Genomic DNA, 16,256 nt, shown 5'->3' with positions numbered 1-16,256 from the left:
CATGGACTCCCAACTCGAGCAGCCAGCGGTCCGCCTTCCTCCTTGGATCTAGGCACAGTGGTATGTGGTGACCAACAGGAGGCCCATCTGGCTAGTTGGCAACTGCTACTAGTTAAGGGTCCCAAGCATGGAAGTGAAGAGGCTGGCTTACTCAAGACGCACAGTGCCAAGCCCGGAGCACCCGTCTCCTGAGCGCATGCGCTCGTCACACTGATGGAGGCGAGCATGTGCCTGGCTGACGCCCATCCTCCTTCGCTCTGCCTCCATCTAGGGTAGTTCCTGAATTACTTGAGCAGGACCCATCATCCCCATCTATGATTTTTCATAGTTTGGCCTCCAGCTTTTCAAAGTTTAAATTTTTTTTTTTTTTTTGGTCTTTTGGGGGCCGCACCCGCGGCATGTGGAGGTTCCCAGGTTAGGGATCCAATCGAAGCTGAAGTTGCCAACCTACATCACAGCCGCAGCAACACCAGATCCGAACCGCGTCTGCGACCTCCACCACAGCCCATGAGAACGCCAGATCCTTAACCTACTGAGCGAGGTCAGAGATCGAACCCACAACCTCATGGTTCCTAGTCGGATTTGTTTCCGCTGCGCCATGACGGGAACTCCAAGGTTTAAATATTTTAAAGTATCACTTTTATTCTTTCACCTGAAGGTTCACCATTTTTCATCTGACTGGGGTAGTGGGGAACAGTGCCCTCCGTGTTTTTGTATTTTAATGATCTGATGACTATAGAGTAAGGGCCTTCTCTGGGCCTGATCCCTGCAGGGAATACAGACTTGAGCAATACAGAGGCACCAAACGCCCCTTGTGCCAATTCCGGAATATCAGGGAGGGCAGTTTAAGGGGTATGAAGAATGCAGAGCCCAAAAGAGGGTGGCGGCTGAGGGGTGCTCTTGCCTGATGTTCACTAAGGCAGCCCTGACGACAGAGGAAATGCAAGTGAGAACTTGGAGGAAAGAGAGGAGGCCCAAGAGGGCCTGAGGCTCTGATGACTGCTGGCCAGAACCCCAGTTTCCCAGTCCTGTGATTTGACCTGGATAGTTCTGAACAACAGACCCCCTTAATTTGTGTGGGCCCAGGAGGCCTGTTCAAGATCCTTCCTGCAGCTCCCACACCTCAGCCTCCTTCAGCTGCTGGTATTCTTGCTGAGATGTGACAGAACAAAGGCCTAGGCAGGAGTTCCCGTTGTGGCTCAGCGGGTTAAGTACCGGACTAGTATCCAAGAGGATGTGGGTTCTATCCCTGGCCTCACTCAATGGGTTAAGGATCTGGCGTTGCTGTGGCTGTGGTATAGGCCAGCAGCTGCAGCTCCAATTTGACCCCAGCCTGGGAATTTCCATATGCCGCAGGTGTGCCCCCAATAAGAAAAAAAACAGGAGTTCCCGACATGGCGCAGGGGAAATGAATCTGACTAGTATCCATGAGGATGAGGGTTTGATCCCTGGCCTTGCTCAGTGGGTCTGGGCTCTGGCCTTGCTGTGAGCTGTGGTGTAGGTCACAGACAAAGCTCAGATCCCACGTTGCTGTGGCTGTGGTGTAGACCGGCAGCTGTAGCTCCAATTTGACCTCTAGCCCAGGAACTTCCATATGCCGCAAGTGCGGCCAAAAAAGCAAAAAAAAAAAAAAAAAAAAAAAAACCCAACAACAAAGGCCGGGGTAGCAGCAGTGTCTCCCCATGTTACCAGGTGCCCCCTTCCCTATCTTGCCTCCCCTAGCTGGAGGGACCTGTACATACCATTCAAAGTCAATGTCATTTTTCTCCTCCCTTTTTTTCTGGTAGAGATAGAGCTGTAGGGCGCATCCCCAAGAACACAGCCCTGCAGAGCTGCTGGCGGTCTTCGGGGAGGCTGGGCAGGTTTCTGTTTCCTGAAGGGCGTCTCACATCACCTCCCCGGCTTGGGGAGAACATAGAACCCTTCACAGACTCACAAGGACAGCCATTCAGCTCCTGAGACAATTAGGAATTCACTGGGAGCAGGTTTTCCTTCTTCGGGGACTGAAATGACTGTTTTATGTGCATTTGGCTGAAAAAAGGAGCATGTCTGTTGATTCCGGGTTCACCTAACTGAGTTCAGTTACCTAAGGAAGTTTAAATTGGCTTGTGGTCCTCAGGCATACAGAAGGCTGAAAAGAGCTGGTGTGTCAGCAGATATGGGGCTGAATCACAAATTTGTTCAGGAAGTCCAAGATTAAATTCTAGTTTATATTATTATGTAACAAACATACCTGCCAAGCAACACATCCAGGCAAATAAATTTGAAATATTTTTGTGCAGGATACAGCTGGGATACAAAACTCATATTTATTTAAGACTTATGTGAATGGTAAATACAGCCATTTCTGTGGAACCCCTAAAAAAAGGCAGTTTAAACATTTGGAGCAAGATCGAAGGCCCTAAATACTCAGGAATGAGGAGGATCTTGCCAGGAAGATGAGTTCCTGGACCGCCAGGCAGGAAAGGGGGATTCTGAAATAAAAAGTCTAGAAAATGGCATATACTCAGGCTTCATACCAATGATAAATATTTCTAAAGTGCAGACATGAAAAAAAAAAATGTCAAACAATACTTAAAAGTGAACTGTTGTTACCACTTCTGGAATGAGAGACTGAGGATCTCAAAAATCTATGACTCCATAAAAAGCATGAGAGAATACTGGAAGAAGCAGTCAAAATGAATTTTTTCAGAATTCTGGGAATTAAAGACTTACTACCACTCAAAGAGAATTTACTCAAGGAAAACAGCTGACTCTGGGTAAGATGCCTTGTGGCGATGGGACCTGCCCTAATCTCAATCTCCTCTTCCCAGCAGCCTTAAAGATCAAGGGCCCTGAAACTACAACTGAAAACCAGTACCTGCAGTCCCCAGACTGGGCAGATGAGATGGGAGCTCCTCAAAAGCCCCATTCCACCCCCCAATTGTCATGTTTGGATGGTATGACAGCTCAACCTATATTCTCAGGGCCTGTTGTCATGTGACCAGACTCAAAAGCAATAAGCACATCCAACATCTGGCTCTTGGGCTGTAACTACTGCAGATCTTCCTCAACTTACGATGGGGTTATGTCCCAATAATCCTTCCATGAGTTGAAAACACAGTATGTTGGGAAGTTCCCATCATGACTCAGAAGGTTAAGAACCTGACTTGTATCCATAAAGATGTGGGTTCGATCCCTGGCCACACTCAGTGGGTTAAGGATCCAGCATTGCCTCCAGATGTGGTGTAGGTCGAAGACGTGGCTTAGATCTAGCATCGCTGTGGCTGTGTGTGTAGGCCAGCAGCTGCAGCTCCAATTCGACCCCTATCCTGGGAACCTCCATATGTCACAGGTGCGGTCCTAAAAAGGAAAAAAAATTCTTACTTTGAAAATGCCGTTAATACACCTAACCTACTGAACATCATAGCTTAGCCTAGCCTACCTTAAATGTGCTCTGAACACTTACATTAGCCTATAGTTGGGCAAAATCATCTAATACAAAGTCTTTTATTATAAAGTGTTGACTATCTCATGTGATTGACTGAATACTGTACTGAAAGTGAAAAACAGGGGTTGTCTGGGTACAGAATGGTTGTAGAAGTTCTTTTCCCTTGAGATTTTGGGGTTGAGCTAGCTACCACATACCACTAGCCCAGGGAGAGATCAAAATTCAAAATTCCAAGCACAGGAGTTCCTGTCATGGCTCAGTGGTTAACAAACCCCAACTAGTAACAATGAGGTTGCGGGTTTGATCTGTGGCCTCGCTCAGTGGGTTAAGGATCCACCATTGCCATGAGCTGTGGTGTAGGTTGAAGATGTGGCTTGGATCTGCTGTTGCTGTGCCTGTGGTATAGGCCGGCAGCTGTAGCTCTGATTAGACCCCTAGCCTGGAAACCTCCATATGCTGCAGGTGCGGCCCTAAAAAAGACAAAAAAAAAAAAAAATTCCAAGCACAGTTTCTACTTGGATTCGTTAACCACTGCATCTCACTTTCGACTACTGTAAAGCTGAAAAAATCAAGGGTGTGGAGAAAAGGGAACCTCTTTCACTGTTGGCAGGAATGTAAATTGGTACAACCACCATGGAAAACACTATGGAGGTTTCTCAGACAACTAAATATAGAACTATCAGTATGCCTCAGCAATCCCACTCCTGGGCACATATCTGGACAAAACTATAATTCAAAAAGATACATGCAACACTATGTTCATAGGAGCACTATTTACATTAGCCAAGACATGGAAACAACCTAAATGTCCATGTACAGATGAATGGAATAAGAAGATGTGGTACACACACACACATACACATACACAATGGAATACTACTTAGTCATAAAAAAGAATGAAATAATGCCATTTGCAGCAACCAGATATTCTCATACTAAGTGAAGTCAGACAGAGAAAGATAAATACCATATGATACCACTTATATGTGGAATCTAAAATATGACACAAATGAATTGACCTGCAAATCTGAAAGACTCATGGACATAGAGAACAGACTTTGAGGTTGCCTGGGGGAGGGGAAGAAGTGTTATGGACTGGGAGTTTGGGGTTGGTAGATGCAAACTGCTACATTTAGAATGGATGAGCAATGAGGTCCTGCTGTATAGCACAGAGAACTATGTACAGTTTCTTGGGATAGAACATGATGGAGGATAATATAAGATGACTGGGTCACTATGCTGTATAGCAGAAATCGACTCAACACTGTAAATCAACTATACCCTAAGAAAAATAAATTTTGAAAAAGAAAAATCACTAAGTGGAATTGTCATAAGTTGGAGACTGTCTCCTCAATTCAAAGGGATCTGGGCTCCTTAGAGAAATGGCCTGTTCGAGGGCTGAGGTGGGAATACACAAAATAAGCCCACAGCACTTCCTCCAAGCTCACTAGAGCTGTTGGCAGGATTCAGTAATTCGTGGTTTTAAGACCAAAACTCTCATTTCTTCCTGTCATTTGAGAGTTGCTCTCAGTTCTAGACACACAGCCTCTTTTTCTTTCTTTCTTTCTTTTTTTTTTTAAATCTTTTTGCCTTTTCTTGAGCCACTCCCATGGCATATGGAGGTTCCCAGGCTAGGGGTCTAATCGGAGCCACTGGCCTATGCCAGAGTCATAGCAACATGGGATCCAAACTGCGTCTGCGACCCACACCACAGCTCACAGCAATGCTGGATCGTTAACCCACTGAGCAAGGGCAGGGATCGAACCCGCAACCTCATGGTTCCTAGTCAGATTTGTTAACCACTGCGCCACGAAGGGAACTCCTAGACACACAGCCTCTTGAAACAGGGAAGCTCACATCTTCAGGGCTAGTAGGAGAATCTGACTCCTAATCTTTGACTTCAGGAAGGGCCCTGTCTCTTTTAAGGATTCATCTGATTAGTCAAGGCCCACCTAGGGTCATCTTCCTTTTGATTAACTCAGAACCAACAGATTTGAGGTCTTAATTCCACCAAGTAAAAACCACTTCAACTTTGACATATAATATAGGTTAATCATGGGAGTAAAATCCATCCCACTCACAGTAATGCTCACACACAAAAGGAGGAGGCGATCCAGGCTGTGATCATGAGGGGCGAGGAATCTTGGGAGCTGTCTTAGAATTCTGCCTATCAGAGACTGGGCAGGGCAGAATGGGGGAGGGAGGATGCAGGGACCACTCTTTTTTTTTTTTTGTCTTTTTTTTTGCTATTTCTTGGGCCGCTCCCGTGGCATATGGAGATTCCCAGGCTAGGGGTCCAATCGGAGCTGTAGCCACCGGCCTACGCCAAAGCCACAGCAACGCGGGATCCGAGCCACGTCTGCAACCTACACCACAGCTCACGGCAACGCCGGATCCTTAACCCACTGAGCAAGGGCAGGGACCGAACCCGCAACCTCATGGTTCCTAGTCGGATTCGTTAACCACTGCGCCACGACGGGAACTCCGGGACCACTCTTTTTCATAAAAAAGTTACGTTTTTATAATTTGTTAATTCAAAAGAAATCCCATAACAAATCTTATTTCACAAATTTTTCACTATATACATAATTTCAGTTAAAAATTACGTCCAACCAAATCTAAATGATAGTAACTTAATGAAATTCACTTTTTTTTTTTTTTTAGGGCCGCACCTGCAGCATATGGAAGTTCCCAGGCTAGGGGTCCAATCAAAGCTACAGCTGCTGGCCTACACAACAGCCATGGCAACTGCCAGATCCCAGCCACATCTGTGACCTACACCACAGCTCACAGCAACGCCAGATCTTTAACCCACTGAGAGAGAGAGGGCAGGGATCTAACCCGCAAACTCATGGTTCCTGGTCAGATTCATTTACACTGAGCCACACAGGAACTCCAGATCCACTATTTTTAATGTACCAATAAGAAAAAATAAAGTGCCAGTTAAATCGTGATAGTTGGAGTTCCCATAGTGGTTCAGTGGTTAACGAACCCTACTGGTATCCATGAGGACGCGGGTTCGATCCCTGGCCTCACTCGGTAGGTCAAAGATCTCACGTAGCCGCGAGCTGTGGTGTAGGTCTCATACAGGGTTAAGATCTGGTGTTGTTGTGGCTGTGGTGCAGGCCCGTGGCTACAGCTCTGATTGGACCACTGGCAGGGGAACTTCCATATGCTGCAGGTGCGGTCCGAAAAAGATTAAAAATAAAACAAGATAAAATAAAATAAAGTAAAATAAAATGTGATAATTGATCAACTGTAAAGTACATTTCAACTTCAGAGGGTGGTGAATTCCATGGCTCAGTTGTTCTCAAGGACCTGGCTTCTTCCCAACTTTCTTTTCTGTAACCTCCAGCTGCTTAGCTGGGTCCCCTTGAGGTCATATGACAGCTATATTAGTTCTGGGTGCTGTATTTAGACATGGCAATGTCTAACCTCTTTCTGTGTATCTCAAGAGATGTTAACTTTTCCAGGAGTGCATCAGAGGCCATGAATTCCTTTTCAAGCCTAAACCAACTACTGGCAAGAAGAATGGCATTCCCATTAGTTGTTGAGACCAGAGGTTTTCAACCTTGGCTGTGCTGTACTGGGAGCATGTGCACACCCCAGGTCACCCCCCAAACCCTCCAAAATCATGGTTTCTGAGAGTGGGCCCCAGGCATCAGGATTTTTTTTTTTTTTTTGTCTTTTTGTCTTTCCTAGGGCCACACCCTCGGCATATGGAGGTCCCCAGGCTGGGGTCCAATTGGAGCCTTAGCCGCCGGCCTGCGCCAGAGCCACAGCAACTCGGGATCCGAGCCGCATCTGTGATCTATACCACAGCTCAGGGCAACGCCAGATCCTTAACCCACTGAGCAAGGCCAGGGATCGAACCTGCAACCTCATGGTTCCTAGTCGGATTCGGTAACCACTGAGCCGTGACGGGAACTCCAATTTTTTAACCCCTCAATGGTGACGTTTACTAAAACTGGTCAGTGAACTGAGGTACGGTGCTGAAGTCAGAAATCCTACGAAGACAGGGGGACGGGTCATTCAGCATCTCTGTGTCTGAATTCCTTAGATTCTACAATTGGATCAAGTCTACACACTGAAGGACAACATACCTGATTTCTTTCTTATCAACTGACAAAAAATCTGAGTACTACCATCATGTGATTTTTAGTAACTGCAAAAAAAGTTATTTGAAACCTGTCACAAAGAATCTTAGAAATGAGACTTCTATCCATCCTACAGTGATTTCCGTAACGGAGACGTACAAAAGGACTATTTTTATGAAACTATTCTTAGAAGAGTTACAACTTGCCTCCTACCTCTTTTCTGAAAAGGAGAGTGAAGTAGATAACCACTTCATCCATTCTGACTCCAAAAAACATTGGAGGAAAATTTAATCCAGCCACGCTAACCATGCCAACCAAATGACGTGTAAATCCGTGTACAGCTTTTCCCACGACAACTTTCTTACTTATATTTTCTCTGGTCCAGGTTTTCTCAACTGACTATGGTTTAATTACATACATACTTGCTGGGAGCTGCATCAAGCATAGTGAGCTTTGTGTCACAGAAGGAAATCTAGGGGAGCAGAGGGCAGTGGCACTGGCATGGCTGAGATGGCCAGACGACAGAGCACTTCCAAGGAGGCAGACAAATGGACCCTGATTCGGGGCAGAACACAGTGGAGGCGTGACTGAGAAATCTGCTCCCACTGGGGCAGACAGTGAGCTCTAGGGAAGAAAGGGGGAAAGTGGAGGCAGGGTACCAACTGGAAGGGGCTGTAATAACCCCAACACAAAACACCCGCAGGGCTCAGAGCAGAGAATACGTCTCTCCCTCAACTTAACACTACAAGGTAAGAGATTCCACTGACACATATGTTTGCCTCTTCAAAATAACAGCTGTAAAATAAAAACTGTCTAAACTTCTCTGACTTCTCAGTCCCTCTTCTCTGCTTGGTCTTTTAAGTTTACAGGTAAGATGGGTACTGTTCCTTGGAATATAAGGATTATTTTTATTATTTTGCTTTTTAGGGCTGCACTCAGAGCACATAGAGGTTCCCAGGCCAAGGGTTGAATTGGAGCTACAGCTGCTGGCCTACACCACAGCCACAGCAACGCAGGATCCAAGACACGTCTGTGACATACACTATGGCGCACGGCAATGCCAGATCCTTAACCCACTGAGCGAGGCCAGGGATCAAACCTGCATCCTCATAGATCCTAGTTAGGTTTGTTAACTGCTGAGCCATGAAAGGGACTCCAGAATTACTTTTTTTTCATATGTAAACTTTGTGTATTTATACTTCATTAAGTATTAAACTATACATTATGCAATAAGGAAATAAATTGTTAAAAACTGCCATAGAAGATTAAATACAAGTATTTTCAAGTCTCATGAAAATAGAAAAAGTATAAGGAAAATGTTCCTATTTATTCCTATGGTTATTCCCATGGATCCCACTATCCACCTCATAGGATTATGAGGCTTAAATTAAAAAGTTAAACGGTATTAAATAAAATAGCATAGTGCCTGCACATGCTAAATGTGCCCTAATACTAGCTCACTGTATGTCAGCCAATGTTAGCTTACAGAAAAATTGGCCATAAAATGACCTTCTAAAATTGCACTCTTGAATTCCTTTAAATTGTATATGATCTTTAAAGAGATAAATTCTATAGGTAATATAAATACTCCCTTGCACAATTTCATTATATCATTGGAAGTTTTTGTAATGGACCCTTTTAAAGCATCAGCTCCCCTGCTCCATGACTTCCTCTTTAGATGTTAGTGTGTTATCCATCCGTCCTCCCTAACATAGGGGTAGTGAGCCCGGTAGAGAGCGATGGGGGCTGAGACCCATTCTCAGCTCACAGACTCCCAAGGCTAAGGGCTAAGGATGCAGGATCCACCCTTGTTTCCTCCTTTTCCAGGTCCTGCCTGATAAGCCTTTGCTTGAGGGATGCAATATCCTTTCTTGCCTCAGTGGGATTAGGTTACAACCAAAACAACTCTGACTCATACTGTCTTTCTTTGTTGTCTTTTTGGGGCTGCACCCGTGGCACATGGAGGTTCCCAGGCTAGGGGTCTAATTGGAGCTGTAGCTGCCGGCCTACACCACAGCCACAGCAACTCAGGATCTGAGCTGCATCTTCGATGTACACCATAGCTCATGGCAAAGCTGGATCCTTAACCCACTGAGTGGGGCCAGGGATTGAGCCTGCATCCTCATGGATGCTAGTCAGATTCGTTTCTTCTGAGCCACAATGGGAATTCCTGATTCATATTTTCAAACAGGACTTTGTTAAGAAGTGTCATTAACTTTGGTGTATTCTAATGTACACAGCAAGTTAGTGATGCTATTATTTTCCCAGTAATAGAGCAATAGGATGATAATTTCAGTTTCATATTTTTCTAATAACAATCAGTACCATTATAAAAAAGTGCAGACTTAGAATCTTATTATTTGTGCTTAGAAATTTGTGTGTTTGAATATTATATTAAAGATGTCACCACACTCCTAAAATTTATATTCTACACAAGTACATAATCTGACTACAGTTTATGAATCAATGAGAAAGAACTATTGTTGTATCTCAACAACAAAAAATTTAAGAACTCCAGGTTTAGGAATGGTATAACAAGAGACACTGTTCCATTTTATTTATAATAGTAAAAATCTGAAACAACTTTATTGTCCAACAACAGAAAATTAGTTTTAGAAAAATTGTAGAACATAATGTAAGCCATAAATCAGAACTGTGAGCAACCACTAAAAATATGCTGTGAATTTAATGAAATGAAAAGATCTAGCTGTATATTCATTGTCTATTATCCCAATATCTTCCTAGAGAAAGCCAGTGGTTTTCTCTCTTCAAATCTCCGTTGTTGCTTCATCCATTCTCAACCTAACCTTGCTCCTTATTTTATTGACAAAACGCAATCGGAAGAGACTTCTGCAGTTTACTACCAAAACATTTATGCACCAGCCAGCATCTCTGTCACATTGCTCGTCCCCTGTTTCATTGGCTAGAGCCATCCTGGTGAAGACCAAGCCTTCAGCCATACACTACATCCTGTCCCTCGGCGCCATCCATTAAAGAGCTGCACATCATTATAATGACACAAGAGGGCACTTTAAATGAAGACTCTTGTAAACCACTCCGAATCAAGCTTTGAATAGTCTTGAACAGGCATAGACACAAGCACTCTTCATCCATACAAAGCTACAGAATAAAAAAACAAAAACACATCAGCTGGCAAAAATTACCAGTTTGGCCATTCACCCCACTTCCCTCCCCACAAAATACATGCACAGAAGACGACTTAACACAAAAATCCAAAATGAGTTAAATATCCCTGTTTAGGTATACGGAAAAAGAACCTGAATTGACATTAAAAAATTAAGTCCAAAAATGAACAAAAAAATGGAAATAATGAAACAAAAGTTGACTGATCCCACAAATGACAGAAGAAAAAGAATCATATCAAAAATGAAGACTATAGAGTTCCCACTGTGGCACAATGGGATTGGCGGCGTCTTGGAAGTGCTGGAATGAAGGTTTGATCCCTGGCCTGGTGCAGTGGGTTAAAGACCCAGTGTTGCCAGAGCTGCAGCTTAGGTCGAGACTGGGGCTGGGGTATGATCCCTGGTCCATGAGCTCCATATGCCACAGGGCATCCAAAACTTAAAAAAAAAAAAGAAAAAAGACTATATTATAATATGGACCAGATTTGAATGGAAACTTAGTAAAGGTAACTAGACAAAAATGGAAAAAGAAAAAGAATAAAAGTGAGATGAAAAAAGTAAAATTTGGCAGAGTTCCTGTTGTGGGCAGGTTAAGAATCCGACTAGTATCCATGAGGATGTGGGTTCCATCCCTGGCCTCATTCAGTGGGCTAAGGATCTGGCGTTGCCATGAGCTGTGGTGTGGGGCAGCAGCTGCAGTTCCAATTCGACCCCTAGCCCAGGAAATGCCACAGGTGTGGCCCTAAAAAGCAAAAAAAAGAAAGAAAAAAAGAAAACATCCTAAAGAGCAAAAAAAAAAAAAAAAAAAAGGAGAAAAATCATCATCGAAAGGGAAAAACACAGATGTTACATAATATACATAGTAACTATAAATCAAATGTTCAGTCATTTCAATAAATGTGAATGGATTAATTCACTTATCAAAAAAAAAAAAAAAAAAAAAAAGAAAAGAAGTTTCCTGGTGGCCTAGTGGTTAAGGATTCAGCATTGTCACTACTGTGACACAGGTTCGATCCCTGGCCCCAGGAACTTCTGCATGCCACAGGTGTGGCCAAAAATAAAACCACCTTCATAAAAGAAGAAAAGGAGTTTTGTTTGGCTCACAGAGCAAAACCCAAGTACGTGCTTCATTTAAGAAACAAGCTAAAAATAAAATGGGCAAATGAATATTAAGATCAGATGCAAGCAAATCTCTGGGTGCAATGTAGAATCTGAAACTACATCAATGAACTTTCTGTACCATTACATTTAAATCCATTAATTTATATTTTAGGTTGGATGGATGTTTTACCCACACATAATTTTGTAATATCATGCACTGTTTATTTGGAAAATATTACCTTACTAATTTGTGCAGATCTTTCAAATGCTTCACTATACTGTATTGTAAAAATCTCATTCTTAATAATATCACCAACCAATCTCACCAAAAAAGTCTGTAAGTACAGGGAAGGTTTCAAGCTCACAGGCGCAGATGAAATGTTCCAAAATTATAATTTTTGATCAAAAGCCAAAATTTTATCACTGATAACATATACTTTCAGTTGTTTTCCTTAAAGTGACAGGATGACTCCATTCATTTGTGGAAAAAGTACCTGTAGAGTTCCCTGGTGGCGTAGCGGGTTAAGGATTTGTCATTTTCACCGCTGTGGCTCTGGTACTGCTGTGATGCAAGTTTGATCCCTGGCCCGGGAACTTTCTCATGCCACAGGCATGGCCAACAAAAAAAAAAACCCAAAAACAACCAAATCTGAAAAAAAAAATTTGCCCCTAAGTTATTCTTTCAAGTAAAAGAGTATTCATGAAAAAAAAAAAAAAAGCAACAATTTCAGCTTGCCACTGAGATAACAGCACAAGCGCTTTTCCTTTAGGACACCACTTCAGTAGAAACAATGTAGAAGATACAGAGAAAATATGTTATTTTCCCATTTTTCTGTACATGATATTGAAAAGACATGTACTTAAAAACTGAAGCTTAATAATAATTTTTACTGTTTCATCAAGGAAATTCTTAAATGAAACAGCACCAGATGCAGATGTTTTCAGTACAGATTTCTACTCAACTTTTAGAAACTAGACAGTCTCCTTGAAACATAATCATGGAGCAGAAATGGCTCTACCATTTCTCCATTAAATATGATGCTGACTCTCTTATTCAGGTATAACATATTTTATCAGGTTAAGAAAACATTTATCCAATGATCTTACATGTAGAAAACCTTAAAGATGCCACAAAAAAACCCTGTTAGAACAAATGAATTTAGCAAAATAGCAGAATACAAACTTAACACACAAAGATAACTATCTCTATTTACTAACAATAAATGACCTGAAAGGAAAATTAAGAAAACAATTCCATTTACTACACCTCAAAAAGAATAAAACTCTTAGGAATTAAACAAGAAGGTGAAAGTCTTATACAATGAAAACACAACACACTTCTGAAAGAAATTCAAGAAGACATAAATAAACAGAAAGGCATCTCATGTTCAAGAATTGAAAGACCTAATATTGTTGTGTACTACCCAAAGTAATGGGTAGAGGTGCTTCATGCTGCTTCAATGCTATCCCTGTCAAAATCACGACGACAGTTATGCAGAAATTAAAAAAAAAAAAATCTATCCTAAAATTTTTATGGACTCTCAAAGGGCCCCAAATAGCCAAAACAATCTTTAAAAAGAACAACATTTGGGCTCATGCTTCTTGATTTCAAATTTTATTACCAAGCTACAGTAATCAAAACAGTGAGGTATTAGCATAAAGATATACATATAGGAGCTCCCTAGTGGCCTAGCAGTTAAGGATCCAGTGTTGTTACTGCTGTGGCTCAGGTTTGATCCCTGGCCTGGGGAACTTTTGCATGCAACAAGAGTGGCCAAAAAAAAAAAAAAGATAAACATATAGACCAATGGAATAGAATACAGAGCTCAGACATAAACCTTTGTGCATATGGTCAAATAATTTGACAAGGATGCCAAAACCATTCAATGAGGAAATGGTGCTCATTTCAACAAATAGTGATGGGAAAACTGGACATCAACATGCAAAGGAACAATACTGGACCCTTATCTAACACCATATACAAAAGTTAATTCAAAAATCAATCAAAGACCTACATGTAACAGCTAAAACTATAAAACTCTTAGAAGAAAACACAAAATAAAATTCTTACGACATTGGATTTGGATTTGGTAATGATTTCCTGAATTTGAAACTGAAGGCACAGGCAGTGAAAGGAAAAATAGACAAACTTGACTTCACAAAAATTTTTAAATCTTATGCATCAAAGGACACCATCAACAGAGTGAAAAGGCAACATATGGAAAGGAGGAAAATATTTGAAAACCATAGATAAGTGATTAATATCTAGAAAATATAAAGAACTCCTAAAACTCAAAAATAAATAAAACCCAATTCAAAAATGGTCAAAGGGTTCATCCTTTGAATTTCTCCAATGGTTAGTAAAAACAAGAAAAAATGTTCAACATCACTAATTAAAGAAATGCAAATCAAAACTACAAGATATCACCTTATACGCATTAGGGTGTCTACTATCCAAAAAACCCCAGAAAATAACAAGTGTTGGTAAGAATGTGGAGAAATTGGAACCCTGTGTACTGTGGTAGAAATGTAAAAATGGTACATTTTTACTTGGGAAACAGTATGGTGGTTCCTCAAAAAAAAAAAAAAAAATTACAAGATCCAGCAATTCCACTTCTGGGTATATACCCAGAATTGAAAGCAAGGTTTTCAAAAAGCTACTTCCATGGTCATAGCAGCATTACTCACAATAGTTAAAACATAGAAGCAACCCAAGTAACTATCAGCATGAATGGATAAGCACACTGTGGTAGATACTTAATAATGCAACATTATTCAGCCTTAAAAAGGATGGAAATTCTGAAATATGCTACAGTATGGATGAAACTTGAAGATATATGCTAAGTGAAATAAGCCAGTCACAAAAAGACAAATACTATATGATTCCACTTACAAGAGGTACCTAGAGTTGTAAAAAATCAAATCATAGAGACAGGAGTTCCCATTGAGGCTCAGCAGTAATGAACCCAACTAGTATCCATGAGGATGAGGGTTCGATCCCTGTGTCCTTGCTCAGCGGGTTAAGGATCTGGGGTTGCCGTGAGCTGTGGTGCAGGTCACAGATGCAGCTCGGATCCCACAGTGTTGCTGTGGCTGGGGCAGAGCCCTGTAGCTGCAGCTCCAGCTGGACCCCTAATCTGGAAACTTCCATATGCTGTGGGTACAGCCCTAAAAAGCAAAAAAAAAAAAAAAAAAAGATAGAAACCTAGAGACAAAGAAGAATTCAGCAATAAAAAGAAACGCACTATGCTGCACAAAAGACAGAAAACACAAAAGAGCATATTATACGACTCAACTTATATGAAACTCTAGAACTAGCAAAATGAATCTATCTTCACTGAAGAGCACCAGGGGTTGACTGGGACCCAATGGAGGAGGGGGAGAATGGATTGTATAATATCACAAGGGGATACTTTGGGTGCCAACTGTGGTAGTGGCCACATGGGAGTGTGGGGTGTTAAAACTCACTGGATCATATACACTTAAAATGGGTGCACTTTATTGCATATGATGTATACTTCAACACAGTCAAATTTTTTTTTTTTTTGGCTGCACCCTTACCATATGGAAATTCTTGGGCTAGGGACTGAATTCAAGCCATAGCTGTGACATATACCACAGCTGTGGCACCATAGGATCCTTAACTCACTGTACTGGGCTGGGGATGCAACAACCTATGCTGCCACATAGACAACACCAGATCCTTAACTTGCTGTGCTACAGTGGGAACTCCCAACAGAGCAGATTTTTCAAAACTGTATATATTTATGACTTAGTTTGTTAATACAGCAGAGATTATCACAGCTTTGTAATTAACTGTACTTCAATAAAACTTTTTTTTTCCTTTTTTTTAGGGCTGCACCTGCAGCATATGGAGGTTCCCAGGCTAGGGGTTGAATGGGAGCTACAGCTGCAAGCCTACACCATAGCCACAGCAATGCTAGATCTGAGCCACATCTGTGACCTACACCACAGCTCATGGCAATACTGGATCCTTAACCCACTGAGCAAGGCCAGGGATCAAACCTGCAACCTCATGGTTCCCAGTTGGATTCGTTTCCCCTGTGCCATGATGGGAACTCCCAATAAAACTTTTAAAATAAAATTAATTAAAAAATAAAAATGTACTACAAGTTCTAGTCAGCAGTGTAAGGTAAAAAAATTAACGGGAGTTCCCACTGTGGCTCATCAGAGTCAATGCAATCCCTATCAAATTACCAAGGACATTTTTCACAGAACTCGAACAAAATATTTTGAAATTTGTTTAAAGCACAAAAGACCCAGAATAGCCAAAGACATCCTGAAAAAGAAAAACAGAGCTGGAGGAATCAGGCTCCCTGACTTCAGACTATACCACAAGGCAACAATCATCAAAACTGTATGGTACTGGCACAAAGACAGAAATATAGATCAGTGGAACAGGATAGAAAGCCCAGAATTAAACCCATGCACCTACAGTTAACTAATCTATGACAAAGGAGGCAA

This window comes from Phacochoerus africanus, chromosome 5 (genome assembly GCF_016906955.1).
Source record: "Phacochoerus africanus isolate WHEZ1 chromosome 5, ROS_Pafr_v1, whole genome shotgun sequence".
In the NCBI taxonomy this organism is placed as follows: Eukaryota; Metazoa; Chordata; class Mammalia; order Artiodactyla; family Suidae; genus Phacochoerus; species Phacochoerus africanus.
Note: the sequence above shows the minus strand (reverse complement) of the source record.